Source organism: Uranotaenia lowii, chromosome 2 (assembly GCF_029784155.1).
Source record: "Uranotaenia lowii strain MFRU-FL chromosome 2, ASM2978415v1, whole genome shotgun sequence".
In the NCBI taxonomy this organism is placed as follows: Eukaryota; Metazoa; Arthropoda; class Insecta; order Diptera; family Culicidae; genus Uranotaenia; species Uranotaenia lowii.
Window position 1 is genome coordinate 265,873,725 of NC_073692.1, and position 14,892 is coordinate 265,888,616.

Genomic DNA, 14,892 nt, shown 5'->3' on the forward strand with positions numbered 1-14,892 from the left:
AACAACACATAATACTCGCAACTAAAATCAATTACAACGATGTCAATCTTTAACTAGCTTAGATAAGAAATTGATTGGTCCACCCAAATAACTCCTTACCTAGCGAAATAAAAGAAACCAACTCTCGTTCCGTGTTCAAAAACAAATTACTCCAAATATTCAAAACTTAATTAAGCCGTTAAAAAGTCGAACAAAGCTAGTCTTAAGTACTTTTTTTTAAATTTTGTAGCAAAAATTTATGTATAATCTAAGTAAAACATTGATTTTTTGTTAATTAATATTTATAAATTTGTTTTGTTGTTATAGTAAAGAATAATAAAATGCCAGACATGATGAGATCAGTAGTGTCCATTACCAGGAGGCTAAATGGAGCCTTTTGATGTGGGGGAGTGTGGTGGACCGCTACAAATATTTAAATTTAAAAAAAAATACTGATTAAAAAAACTGTTCTCAATTTATGGTATTATGTCAGATTTTAAACCATTCTTAAGGGTGATACGGTCAAAATTTGGTCAAGGGAAACCGCGTGTAAATCGGTGAAATCGTTTATTTAAAAAATCCAATTAATTTTTTTTTTCAAGTTTAATTAATATAAAATTCAGGAAAAATATTCAGTTAGGGTTCCGCTTTTCCAAATCCGAATTGCCGGGCCTTACGCTTAACCCCTGCCATCAGATTTTTACAGCCACCTTGTCCACCTTCTTCGCCGCAGAAAGCCAGTTTGCCTTGAACTGCTGCTCGTCCTTAGCAGTTTTTTGATCTTCTTTAGGTTCTGCTTGACAATAGCCCAGTATTTCTCAATTGGGCGGAGCTCTGGCGTGTTGGGAGGATTCTTGTCCTTGGGAACCACCTGCACGTTGTTGGCGGCGTACTCCATGGCCTTTTTACCGTGACGGCAAGATGCCAAATCCGGCAAAAAAATGCGGAACAACCGTGTTTCTTCAGGAAAGGCAGCAGACGTTTATTTAACACTCTTTCACGTAAATTTCTTGGTTGACAGTTCCGGAAGCTATGAAAATGCTGCTTTTCAAGCCACAGGTACAGATGGCTTGCCAAACCAGATATTTCTTCGCGAACTTTGACAGTTTCATGCGCTTTAAAATATCTGCTACCTTCCCCCTTCCTTTTACCGTATAAAACTCCTGTCCGGGAAGCTGCTTGTAGTCGGCTTTGACGTAGGTTTCGTCGTCCATTACCATGCAGTCAAACTTCGTCAGCATCGTCGTGTACAGCCTCCGGGATCGCGCTTTGGCCGTCGTATTTTGTTTATCATCGCGATTTGGAGTCACTACCTTCTTGTAAGTCGATAGTCCGGCTCGTTTTTTGGCTCGATGCACGGTTGTAGACGATACACTGATACACCCAGCTTATTTGCGGCATCTCGGAGAGAGAGGTTAGGGTTTCGCTTGAAACTACCGGCAACTCTCTTTGTCGTCTCAGCGGCTTCCGGTTTTCACACACACACATACACACACACACACACACACACACACACACACACACACACACACACACACACACACACACACACACACACACACACACACACACACACACACACATCACACACACACACACACACACACACACATACACACACACACACACACACACACACACACACACACACACACCACACACACACACACCACACACACACACCACACACACACACACACACCACACACACACCACACACACACACCACACACACACACGCACGCACACACGCACACACACACACGCACACACACACACACACACACACACACACACACACACACACACACACACACACACACACACACACACACACACACACACACACACTTTGATTTAATTTCAACTTTTTTAACTGAAATTTTAATGTGATGAAGAATATTTAATCAGGATTGATCGCTCGAGTTTGAATAAACGATCTGCAGTTATATTTTGTATTTTATTAAGCGAAAATATAGCTCGTTTTTAGAATCAATAAACTAGATATTTATTGTTTACTAACTGCTACAGATATATCTTTAACTAAAATGGAAAAATAAGGGCCCCAAGAAAAAATTGCCCCGGGCCCCCCGAAGGCTTAATCCGGCCCTTGTATTCAATATTATAAAAAAAAAATACAAGTATTATTGTTTACTATTATCTACTGGAACCTTTTTTAATTTTCAACCGAATGTGACAAATAACCACTTGAGTTCTTGAACCTTTTTGGATACCGTTTGTTATTCTCACGTAAAAGTGGAGTTCCAATCATTGATAGCTAATTTATTCACCTTCAATATAAAAAAAGTGGCAATACAAACACGTTACCTTTGGTACAATGCACGTTTCAGCGCATTTTTTACCCGTGCAAAATCTAGAGTAGCTTACATGATATCCTGGCAAACAAGCTGAACCGAAGTTTTCTTACTATTAAGGTTTTAAAGTAGCTTGTTAGTAACTTTTTTTTTTTTTTAAGAAAATCGAACACTGAAATTCGATCAATGTCAATAATATTAGTATTCAGTCAGTATCATTTTATAATACTTTTCTTAAATGGTTTTGAGGGTTTCTTTAAAATTTGATGATATGAGAAAACTAATGCTTAGCTGTAATCACCCGAGCTAAAGAGACTCTTGTCACGACAAGCAACGATTTTTCATTCTGCTCGGTGGTTAAAAATTATATGATGCTTGAAGAATTGTGTATTTCGATACACACTGATTTGCCCAATGATCACAAAAATGAAAATTTTCTTCCGTGGCGCGCGGGTGGAATTAGGCGGAATTAATTTTATCTATTTCGCTTCCTTCGGTTCGGCTGAGCGAGCCCGTAAAAACTTACCAGTACGTTAGGTTTCCCGGTGCGGTCATCAACCCAGGCAAGCACCAGATCGGATCCGCTCATCCGCTCGCTCTTGTGCGAAAATCCCAAACCGATGAAACCACGTGTATTGACCGTTACGGTGAAGACGATATCCTTGTGGTCCAGTCGCCATTCCAACAGGTACAACCCATTGGCATCCATGATTTCCGAGCGGAACCATTTGTGGCGAACTGGGTCAAGTTTGGCACCGGTGGCCAAAAGCGGGACCAACAGAAGGCATAAGGTAATTAGCCGGTGATTGCTTAATTTCTTCATTGCTGCTGCTGGGTTTCGCGCTTTATTGATTTTTCGATTTTTTATTAGACAAAGAATTGAGGAGATTCGCGCCCGCACTTCACAGTAAGCTTATAGATGCCTCTTCACTTCACTTTTTTTTCTTCGATTTGAAGAATTTGGAGAATCGAGGTTTGAAATTAAACACTTAGGTCGATTAACAGCTTCTTCATCAATCGAAGAGGCTATCCGAACAAAACCTTTTATTCCAAAACAATAATTATTAGATTGTGTATCCGTTTAATTACAAGAGGAGCTCACTTATTCACTGTTGCTAATTTTATTATTTTCAGGCGTTTCTTCTTTTTTTGAAACCACAAAACCATGCACGTTGTATTGGACTCCGAAAATTGTATTCCAAAATTTCTCACGATCCATAGAAGGGAAGGCTGTTGTATCCACTGTCAGCCGGGCAATTAATATAGCTTCCTGTCACTGAATTCAAATTATTCAAATGAATTCGGACGCTTCGCATGCGAGAAAGGTAGGTAGACACAGAACAAAAAATAAAGCGGTTGGTGTCACACACAAAAAAATGCGACCACACGATTGAATGGACCTAAGAAAACTGCATCGCCTCATCCAATTCGCCAATATCAGGCACGTTCAGAGCGCAGTCCCGAATCTACACAAAAGATAACGATCGCGAAATTTTGCCCAAAAGCCGGTTCTTGGCCGTCGGAAATGTATCGATTACCGGTCCCGTCGTTGTCTTCGGCGTCCCGCGAAAGAAGAGCAAGATCGCGACGAAACTGAACCATGAATCGAACGAAATAAAAAAAAACAGAAACCATCCACCGATACGCGAAACATAAAACAAAACGCGACCGAAAACAACACACGAATCTGAAAGCTATCCACCGGTGTGTGATGTTCTGAGGGCGATCTGCGCGCAACAATTCCAAAACGCAGCTCCGTGCAGCCCAAAAACCCAGCGCAAGCCTCTGCGCACACAGATGCGCCTCAAGTTAAGCTCCCCGGGTTCGGGCGAAAGGGATGATTCGGACCCACCCATACACTCGCACCGAAAGCCGGCAGTGTGCGAAAGAGATGGGAGGAAAACATAAATCTCGGGTAGTTTCTCAAAAAGTCGAAAGCTATTATGTTGAAGCCATAACTGCCAGCCAAGAGACTTTTCTGCTCCTAGGACCTTTCGAAAAGACACAATCTTTTATATTGCTCACCTACCCGGTACGGTGGCATGCGAATAGCATAGCGTATGAACCTATTTGTATTTTGCCGGTAGGTATTTATGTTCGCCGGTGGGGACCGTTTGCAGATTACCGGTGTGTTTGTGGCTCACGCGTGTATAAAGTGGAACAGAACAGCCGCAGCGCCGGTTCGTTTGGACGGAAGCCATGTAGAAGAAGAACCCTCGAGCTATGCTTCCATTCTGGAGAAAAGCGCACAGTGGTCGAGGATGGGAAGTTTATGTCAATCTTTTGGGTAAAAATTCAATTCAAAACTAAATAAATCCTACGCAAAAGCTGTTATAAAAACTTGCTGAGGATAAATCATCCGGATTAAGCGCGTTATCAAACTTCATTACGTCACAATGCCAAATCTTTCAGAAAATTTACACAACCCCTACGAAGGTAAAAAAAGTATTAGATACCGCAATCCGGGGTTATATTGAACACTTTTTTCATTATATTTCAATTTTTTTTCTGTTAAGGGGAATGTGACATGTTTTATTTTTTTAAAACCAGTACTGGACTCCTATGAACGTAAAACATGGATGCAGAAATTTATAAGACCTCTTTAAATTTGATTTAAAAATCGTTTTCGTCTCTTAGCGAAAAAAATCCATTTTCTTCTATTTTGCATTATTGTTTCTTTTGTAAACAGATAACATACCACGTATTTTTAAATTTTGTTAACTAGTGCAATTATTGAAACAGAGAGAGATTGAAACATTGTTTTTTTTTTTAACAGATAGTACACGACACTTAACGTTCTGACTTACCGGAGAAAGAGTATAAAATTAACTCTTTGACGACCGGTTTCAAGCTTGCTGTTGCCTTCAATGCACTATTTATGTCTGATGACTCGAAGACAATTATTGTTCCAATTTCTGACATTAGACTGGTCGGAATCGGATCAAAAAAAGTATCAAACGGCTTTAGGTTGCTTTTGGGCCCAATAGCAACTGTGTGCGTTTTAAATTTGAAATTTAATTAAATTAAATTAAAGAACAACTTTTCCAAAGACTGTGAACCTCTAAAATGCGTCAAGCAAAAGTTATAACAATTTCAAAATTGAATAATTTAATTTCATTTATTTACGTCTTATCAAATGGCACCCCTGCACTAAATGTTGCGAAGGAGCCGTTATACGTTGGAAGCTAGCTGGCGTGTTTTCCCATATGCAGAAGTGTTTTCGTGTCATTGCATTGGTTGGTTCAATTGTCATGAAAGTTGATTTAACGGGTTTTCGGGCCGAAAATTGTTTTTGATAACCGTAGTGGAGAGATCTATTTTATATAATGTATAAATATTATTGTATTGTATTGAAAAAGAATAACGAAAAAAAAAAATCGTAAATTCGTGAAATACTAAAAAGTGAAAGTTAGAATCAAGCAACGTTCCATCAAACCTGATGCCCAAGCTCCACATCATTAGACTGAGTCGATTTGGGGTCATTCTTGAATTTCTCAAAAGCTTAAAAGCTTCGTTTTGGTCCAAAACTCATCCATGATTTTTTGCTGAATTTTTAAGTAACGTTTACATGAGTAAATTTGAGCTTTTAGGTTTGTATGGGAAAATTGAATATTTTGTACTGAAAATTCAACATTATTTTTGTTTCTTCTGTGGAACCGAGTCTGCTAATGGTTTATATGCCAATTAATAAATTTCCTAAAGGAAATTTTCCACTGAACAACTTTGTCGAATATCATAACTTCGTATCTTTTTAGACAAAAAAGTCATTAGCTGTTTAACAGGTGTATGTCTTTTTGCATTGATAAACAACAAATTCAATTGACACCACTGCTTATGCCCCACGAAGTATTGCATGGAAAGTGGTCTTGCAATACCTCGCTCGGCACCCAGCAGTGGTGTCAATTGAATTTGTTGTTTATCAGTGCAAAAAGACATATATCTGTTAAACAATTAATAACTTTTTTGTCTAAAAAGATACGAAGTTATGATATTGGAAAAGTTGTTCAGCGAAACATTTCTTTTAGGAAATTTATAAATTGGCTCATAAACCTTTAGCAGGCTCGGTTCCACAGAAGAAACAAAAATGATGTTGATTTTTCAGTAAAAAATATTCAACTTTCCCATACAAACCTAAAAGCTCAAATTTACTCATGTGAACGTTACCGTAAAACGTTCTGACTTACCGGAGAAAGAGTATAAAATTAACTCTTTGACGACCGGTTTCAAGCTTGCTGTTGCTTTGATCAAGGGGGTAATTTTGATCAACAATACATTTTTACACGTTATCATCAATAACTCAGTCTGTAGTTTGAATTTTTGAAATCTATTTTCTACGTTTGAAAGCCCACAAATTCAGTATCGAATAGGCAAAATTTTGTTTGTTTTTGAATTTTTTTCCTGTTAGTAAAAATTCAATTTGAAAATCCTAAAGTATCTATGTTTTCTAAGACTCGAAACAAATAGCTTATCTGATGATACCAAAAGCATTAAGATTCAAACGGGTTGTCGAATGTGAAAGAACAACATTTTTTCTTTGTATATGTGTATTTATAGTGCTATTTTTATCGTCATTTAGTGATAATTTTTTTTATATTTAAAAAATAAGGACATTTTCCAAAAGTAAGCCCTTATAGGAAAAAATGGGTAGGAACCCAATCCAATGGTAAACTTGAAGAAAAAATGAAAATGGAAATATTGAAGGGTCTAGAAGAATGTGTGACGGTAAAATTTCATTTGTATTTTGTAGCTCCAACTATTAAGCAAATAATTTAATTTTTGCCCCTAAATGTATGCACCATAATAGTTCTTTTTTCGATTATAAATATTTTTAAAAGAAAACATTAAAAAGCAAGAGAAAATTTATAAACTAGCATTTGTAAATATTATGAAGGTAGTTTGTATCCTTTATGATCAAGAAAAATTGGTAAAAACCGTCGAAAATAGAGACTGACCAATGTTACCCTAAAGCATCAGATTCAAAACAGAGACGAAATCGATTTATAAATCAAATTTAAAGTAGTCTATTAAATTTCAGCAACTATGTTTTACGTTCATAGGAGTCCAGTACTGGTTTTAAAAATATGAAACATGCCACATTCCCCTTGACAGAAAAAATCATCGAAAAATACTGAAAAAAGTGATCAATATTACCCCGGATTACGGTACTTAAAAATTCTGCAAAAAATCGTGGATGAGTTTTGGACCAAATCGAAGCTTTTAAATCCCCAGGGTTTGAGAAACTCAAAAATGACCCCAAATCGACTCAGTCTACCACATTATGTCAATTTTCATTCTTCCCGGAATTCTATCGGCCGTTTCATTTGGCAGAGATCGAACCTCCGGATGAACCGAAGTTAACCTTTATAGGGTCTCTAGAAAGGATAAAAGCTGAGTATTCTCTCCATATTTTTTCGATGTCGATTTCCTAAAATATTCTGTTATTTTGATAACAGGATTTCAATTTTGCTAAAACTTCCACTGCTGGAATTCAAATGCGTGCGTATGGTAGTCGAATATATTTTATAAGTTGAAATTTACAATGAATTCATTATTTTTAATGTTCATCGTTGTATTCAAAATATTCTAAGATATAAAAAAACTAGTTGTCTTTAAAGAAAATTTTGCCGCATATTTTTTCGTAAAATTTATTACAAATAGTAATAAAAAAGGGATACAACTGACATGACAAGTTATTGAATCGTTAGTAAATCGCTAATTAGAAATCTCTATAAAACGTCTCGTTACAATCCACTTTTAACCAAATTAGAGTAGGCTTACCCTATGCTAATTGCATATTCTCCGGAGAATTAATCACTGCTTTTATTCATAAAATTCCAGCTATTTTATACGTGCCAGTCAAGTTGAGTCCGCGTTTAGTCTTTTTGAGGCAAGGAAGCATTGAGTTATATCAATGCTGGTTGGCATTTAAAGTAAGAAAAATTAGTTTTATGTGAGCTCCTTTCGAATCTTCAAGAGATTTTTTAAACTATAAATCTACTACTCATTTATGTAATTTGTCAGAAAATATTTGTTTGTTGAATCTGATGAAATTCTATTTGAAATCGTTCGGATTGTGTCGTATTTTACTATGGTTTTGTGTTTGACACTCCCGTTGAAAAAAATAAAATAGTTTTTTTTTTAATATAAATAATTAGACTGTGATGCATCTATAAAAAATGTACAAGTATTTTTGTATTTCAATTTACTGTGCAAAGTTAGTCCTAAGTTAAATAAAAACCACTTGATAATTCATATGATAATATTTTCCAATTTTGCTCTCTTTTTGTGAAAGAAGTCTTTCTCTGCAATAGTTGAAACTAATTTAAATTTCAGCGAAGAGTTTAATTTATGTTAGTGACGACTTGCAACGGCTACCTTCTTGATTTTTGATGAAGTTTTAAAAAGTTATTGGAAAAACTTCACCTCAGAAGTATTTGAAAATACAACACTACACATATTTTTGATTGAAGTACTTAACAAGATATCATTTCAAAATATAAATACATAAAGGAGGTTTTTAAAATCCGTTCAATGAAACAGAAATAAGATGTAGCCAAATTAATAACGCTCTGCAAAAATGTTTTAGTTTTTTGTAATGTACTCAAACGAACTTGTTACATCATCTGTAAAATGGAAGGAAATGACAGGAGCATAGGAAATAGGATTTTTAACCAAGATCGCATAACACTACACAAAAGTGTCTCCTGATCATATCCTTTCCCCCCATCCACAAAAAAACTGATTTGCTAGGATGCAGAGGTAACCTCGGTCCTAAAGCATAAATAATTGTTTCTATCATTGTTTTCTCATATTTTCCTCTCTATCTTTTGACTACTAGGACGTGGCCGGCGCCGTTATTGATGTTTAAAGAGAGCGCATCGGTTTTGGCCATTGTGAATGTGCTGTCAATCCCAGACACCGTTCATTTGAGCACTGGACAAAATTAATGGTCTTGGTCAATCACGGAGTACAACCATTGGCAATGTGGAATTCGTTCTACTGAGCCACGCCTGCGATCATGGAATTTTAAATGCATTTGTTTGAATAACGATTCCGATCATAAAAAACAACATTAAAAAATTTACATAACTTATAAATTTGATTTTATCTCATTTCTCATATTGCATTTCAAGTTCAATGATTCAAGGTGGATATGAGTAGTCAACCAAGCTGAGCTAAGCTTCTGCATGAATTTGATGTGAAAAAAAAACATGTGAATCAAATTTTATAATAATCACGTGGAAATTGATCAATTTGTGTCATATTTTACGTCGATTTCATATAGAACCCCCCTTTTGTAATTCATCAGATAAAAAATTCGACCCAAAAACCCATTATAATAAATTTCCCAACATTGTTGGGACTTGTTGTACATGTACTTGTTCTTTTACTATTTTACAGAGTAAACGCTATTAATGATTATAACACCATGAATCTTGAAGGAATCCCCTTTGAAGGGAACATTGTAAACTGTAAGGACAATATTTAACTATTCTTTACAACAGCAAAAAATGACAAAAATTAAAAAAAATTAAATACCTATACAAAAATAAATGATACAAATTTAAAAAATATACAAACACTTTACTTTCATCCATCCATCTGTCAAACAGAAAACATCTATTTGCAAAGTGTTAGAGAATTTCGTTTTTAGCTTTTTTTTATCAGATTTAAACCTTTTTTGCTTTGAGAGCATTGGAGATGAAAGCTTAAATCTGATGGAAAAAGCTTAAAACTGAGAAAAAAAACTTAAATCTGACAGATGTTATCCACGGGGCTTCTATAACGTTGCATTCGGGCGGCTCCACACGGGTTGAATAACGTTGCATCCGCCTGACAAAAACCTATTCGTGGTGTCTCCATCTCATGCTTTTCAGATTTCCTTTGGTGTACCACAAGGAAGTCATCTCGGTCCCCTGGCATTCATGATATTTTCAAATATCATTTGCGATATTCACTTTCCGTATAAGTTTTTTTTTTGTAAATCCTTTATTTGAAACGGCTCATACCTTAAGGTTTTAAGGAGCCAAACAAGGTTTTTTTTACAATTTATTTCTTAGCTTAACACTTTTATTTTAGAGGAAAAGAAAGATAGAAAGGGAAACATGAAAAATAAAAAGAATCATAGGCGAAGATCGATAGCTTTAAGGAAAAGGTACATTTCGAACATGTAGTCCAAGTCAAGCATAGCCAGCACATCCCTCACCGGAACGTTGGGTGGTTTTCCTCGGGCCCGAAGGGAGTCTATAAAATTCGTTCTGGCGATAAGGTGGACCTCACACGACCAAACAATATGCTCGATGTCATGGTAACCAAAACGATAGAGTACCGCGTCTAAGGAGTAATGATTGGACATGAGACGGGAGAATATACGAATAAAATCCCGACTCAGGTCCAACCTATTAAACCAGGGTTTAAGGCTTACCTTTGGGATAATCGAGTGGAGCCACCGACCCAACTCATCCTCGTCCCATTTGCGCTGCCAGTTGACAAGAGAGTTTCTTCGAACCAAAAAGTAAAATTCGTTGAAGACGATTTCACGGCGATACGTGTCGCCTTCCATCGCCCCCACCTTTGCCAGAGAGTATGCTTTCTCATTACCCTGTATCGAGCAATGAGAGGGAACCCAAACAAAGGTGATGGTAAAGCGACGTCTTGTAATAGCACTCAATATATCCCGTATCTTCTCGAGGAAGTACGGCGAGTGCTTTCCCGGTTTTATTGAGCGTATTGCTTCGACAGAGCTCAGACTATCCGTTACGATATAGTGATGTTCAACAGACCGTGATGCGACGCTGTCCAAAGCCCAGTGAATAGCTGCTAACTCCGCTATAAATACAGAGCATGGTGACTGGAGATTATAAGAGGCGCAAGTTAACTCGTTGAACACTCCAAATCCTGTTGATTCTTCGATTAGAGACCCATCGGTAAAGTACATTTTATCAGCATCGACGTGTCTATATTTAGCATTAAAAATTCTTGGAATCAGAAGTGGACGATGTTGATCCGGAATTCCACGAATCTCCTGCTGCATAGACAAGTCAAACTGGACAGAAGAGTTGTCGTAGTGTGGGTTATAAACACGAGTTGGAGAGTACGAAGAAGGATGAACCTGCATCGACATGAAGACATGGTATATAGACATAAATCTAGTTTGAAGATTTTGCTCAAGAAGCTTTTCAAAATTTACAATCACCAATGGGTTCATGACCTCACACCTGATGAGGAACCGAAGTGATAATAAATTGAATCGATCTTTTAGAGGGAGTATGCCTGCCAAAACTTCAAGACTCATGTTATGCGTTGAGGGCATACAGCCCAAAGCGATGCGAAGACAACGGTATTGGATACGCTCGAGTTTGATGAGGTGAGTTTTGGCAGCTGACTGGAAACAGAAGCTACCATATTCCATCACTGAGAGAATCGTAGTTCGATACAATTTTAAAAGATCTTCTGGATGGACTCCCCACCAGGTGCCAGTGATTGATCGGAGAAAATTGATTCTTTGTTGGCATTTTCCTTTCAGATACTCAATGTGAGCTCTCCAGGTACATTTGGAATCAAACCAAACCCCAAGATACTTAAAACACCTCGATTGAGTGATCGTTCTGCCTAGGAGTTGAAGCTTAGGTTGAACAGGTCTATGTTTCTTAGAGAAAACAACCATCTCCGTTTTCTGAGGGGAAAACTCAATCCCAAGCCCCAAAGCCCAGGAAGACAATCTGTCTAAAGTATCTTGTAAAGGTCTGTGCAGATGAGACTCAGTAGATCCTGTGACAGACACCATGCCGTCATCTGCAAGTTGTCTTAGAGTGCAGCCTTCAGAGAGACAACTGTCGATGTCACTTACGTAAAAGTTGTACAAAAGTGGACTCAAACATGAACCTTGCGGGAGGCCCATGTATGAGGTTCTTCTAACTGCAATATCTCCGTGAGCAAAGTTCAAATGTTTCTCACAAAGCAAGCTGTATAAGATGTTGTTCAATAGAGGAGGTAGACCTCGGGAGTGCAACTTGTCTGACAACACCTCTTTTGAGACTGCATCAAAAGCTCCCTTTATGTCTAGAAACACTGAAGCCATGTTTCGAAGAAAGCCATGTTTCAGAAAGGGCAAAAATATAGCAACTAGTTTCATGAAGAAGAAATTTGAACGGATCCAGTTTAGGAATGAGACTACGACAATTCCACTGTAAAACAGTGATATCTCCGACCTCTGGGCGTAAATAAGCCATCGAGAGAGATAAACACTGAAAGAAGGGGCCAAGTTTGCATCAATTGCTTTAAAAATGTCTTTACTACAGGTAGCATTGAGGTTACAATGCCCCTGATCGATTCTGATGCGTTGAAAAACGTGAAAACACCATTCAAAATGTCAGACAACTTGAACAGTCCTGATTGAACAGTTGATTCTGACAATACTACATTAGTTTTTGGGGTCTTACCTTCCGTATAAGTTAAAATACTTCATAAATTTGAGGAATAATGGTAACAATTTACCTACAAATATATCTATGAGTCAGTCTTAAAATATTCCAAAATTAAGGAAAAGTGGTTGAAGACTAAAGTATATAAAACTACAGCCAAAACGTACTGGAAGTGACATTCCTTAGCCGATGTGGTTACGAAATTTAAAAAAAAAGTCATAAATGCACCTCATCTAACAAGTTTTTCGTAGAACAAAAGTTGTTTGTAATCATAAAAAAAAGCTTCTGTGAATTTCTAGTGAAAAAAATTGGTTTACGGAGGTTAAAATAATTGATTCGCTTTGTGCATTTTGATATACTACCAAGTTTTTCAAACTTATCTAGGCCGTATATCAAGATGCGAGTATATTTTTTTCAAATATAGGGGAGATGAGGGCATTACGAGCACCCAGGGCATAATAAGCACTTCTTTTTTCTACATAAGTACGTATTTTCTTAAACAAATTTTCTAAGGACTTGTTTCGTACTACCTATAGTATTAATTTTTCACCAAAAAAGAAATATCCTTTTCATCGTTACAGAAATATTAAATAATAACCAGCTAGGTTCTCAAGTGACGAAAATATTATATTTTTTGAGCACCACCAAATAAGCTTTTATGACCTTTAAATCATCTTCATCTGAAATGTACGCGTTGAAACATGATCTACACATTGTTTCTCAATTTTCAGCATCATAAAATTTTTGATTTTTCTCTTTAATCAATTTTAAAACGCGTTTTTATTTTAATTTGTTCATTGGAGGCAAACAGAGCACTATCAATGAAGGCATAATGAGCATTTTCTGCCGGGGAATCTAGCAGCGAATTCAACTCGATGAAGTCAACTGAATAATAGAGCTACAGCTTGACTTGTTTCGTCTGTCGATTTGGCCTATTGGTAAGGTGTCGGAGAGGTGGTCGGGCTAGAGTTCGATTCCTGTTGAAGGGAGTTTTTTTTTGCACATACCATTCATGATTGACTTTTTTTTATTGTTACATTATACGGCTAATAGCATCAAAGCATCATCCGTCAAACAAAACACCAGAAACATAATGTATGAGCATGTATTCTTTGAATTATACAAACAGACCTAGACTATTTTGTTATTTCTTTGTTTGATGAATCTACGCCTCACCGTTTAGTGCAATTATGATCATGAATATAAATGAAAAAAAAAATCATCTCCACCAGGAATCGAACTCGAGCCTACTGATTACCTCTCCGACATCTAACCACTAGACCATATCGTCAGACGATACAAGTTAAGCTGTAGCTCTATTACTCAGTTGACTTCATCGAGTCGAATTTGCTGCTAAATTTCCCAGCAGAAAACGCTCATTATGCCTTCATTAATGGTGCTCATACTGCCTCGGGGGGTTTCTCATTATGCCTACAGTGACTGGTTTTCAGCTTTCGGCAAAAATTATTAAAATGTATTTTTAAACGTTTTTATCTACTTTTTCAAGTTTCATCCAATTCGATAGACTATTTGAGTGTCTGAACACGAAACAATTCACATATTACAGCTGTTCTCTATGGTTAAATAAGCATTTTCCTTAAGGTGACCATTATGCCCTCATTTCCCCTACAGTGACCGGCAGATACAAATTCCACATTTGTTTTATATATTGAAATGTCGATATTTTCAATTTCTCAAAACCTTACCAGAACATTGCGATAAGAACGCAGCAAAACTATCTTACAGAAGGCCGATTTTTAAAATACCATTTGATTTTGAAGTATTCTCATGAAGAACTTCAAATTCCACATCACCTTAATGACTCTCCTCAGCATCATTTCTAGCCTTTGTCAAACAACTTCAATTCACTATGCTCCAGATGGCAAGAAATGACGTCCGCATGTGAGTTTCCTTCAAGTCGAAAAACTCTGGCGTAAAGAAAAGACGACAAGGACGACGACGATGGTCTGAGCAGATGGTGGTGGTGTTACCAGTCTTGCATGAAGAAGAGAGCAGATGTGATGCGCTTGAGTGTGGTTCGCATAAATTAAGACCCCATTCTTATAGTTTACGCGAAGGCAGAAACATATTAAAAAGGAAAAAAAAAACCATGCGAATGGGAAGTGTTTTGGCTTGAGGTCTCACTCACACACTGGAAAGATCGAAAGGAACCT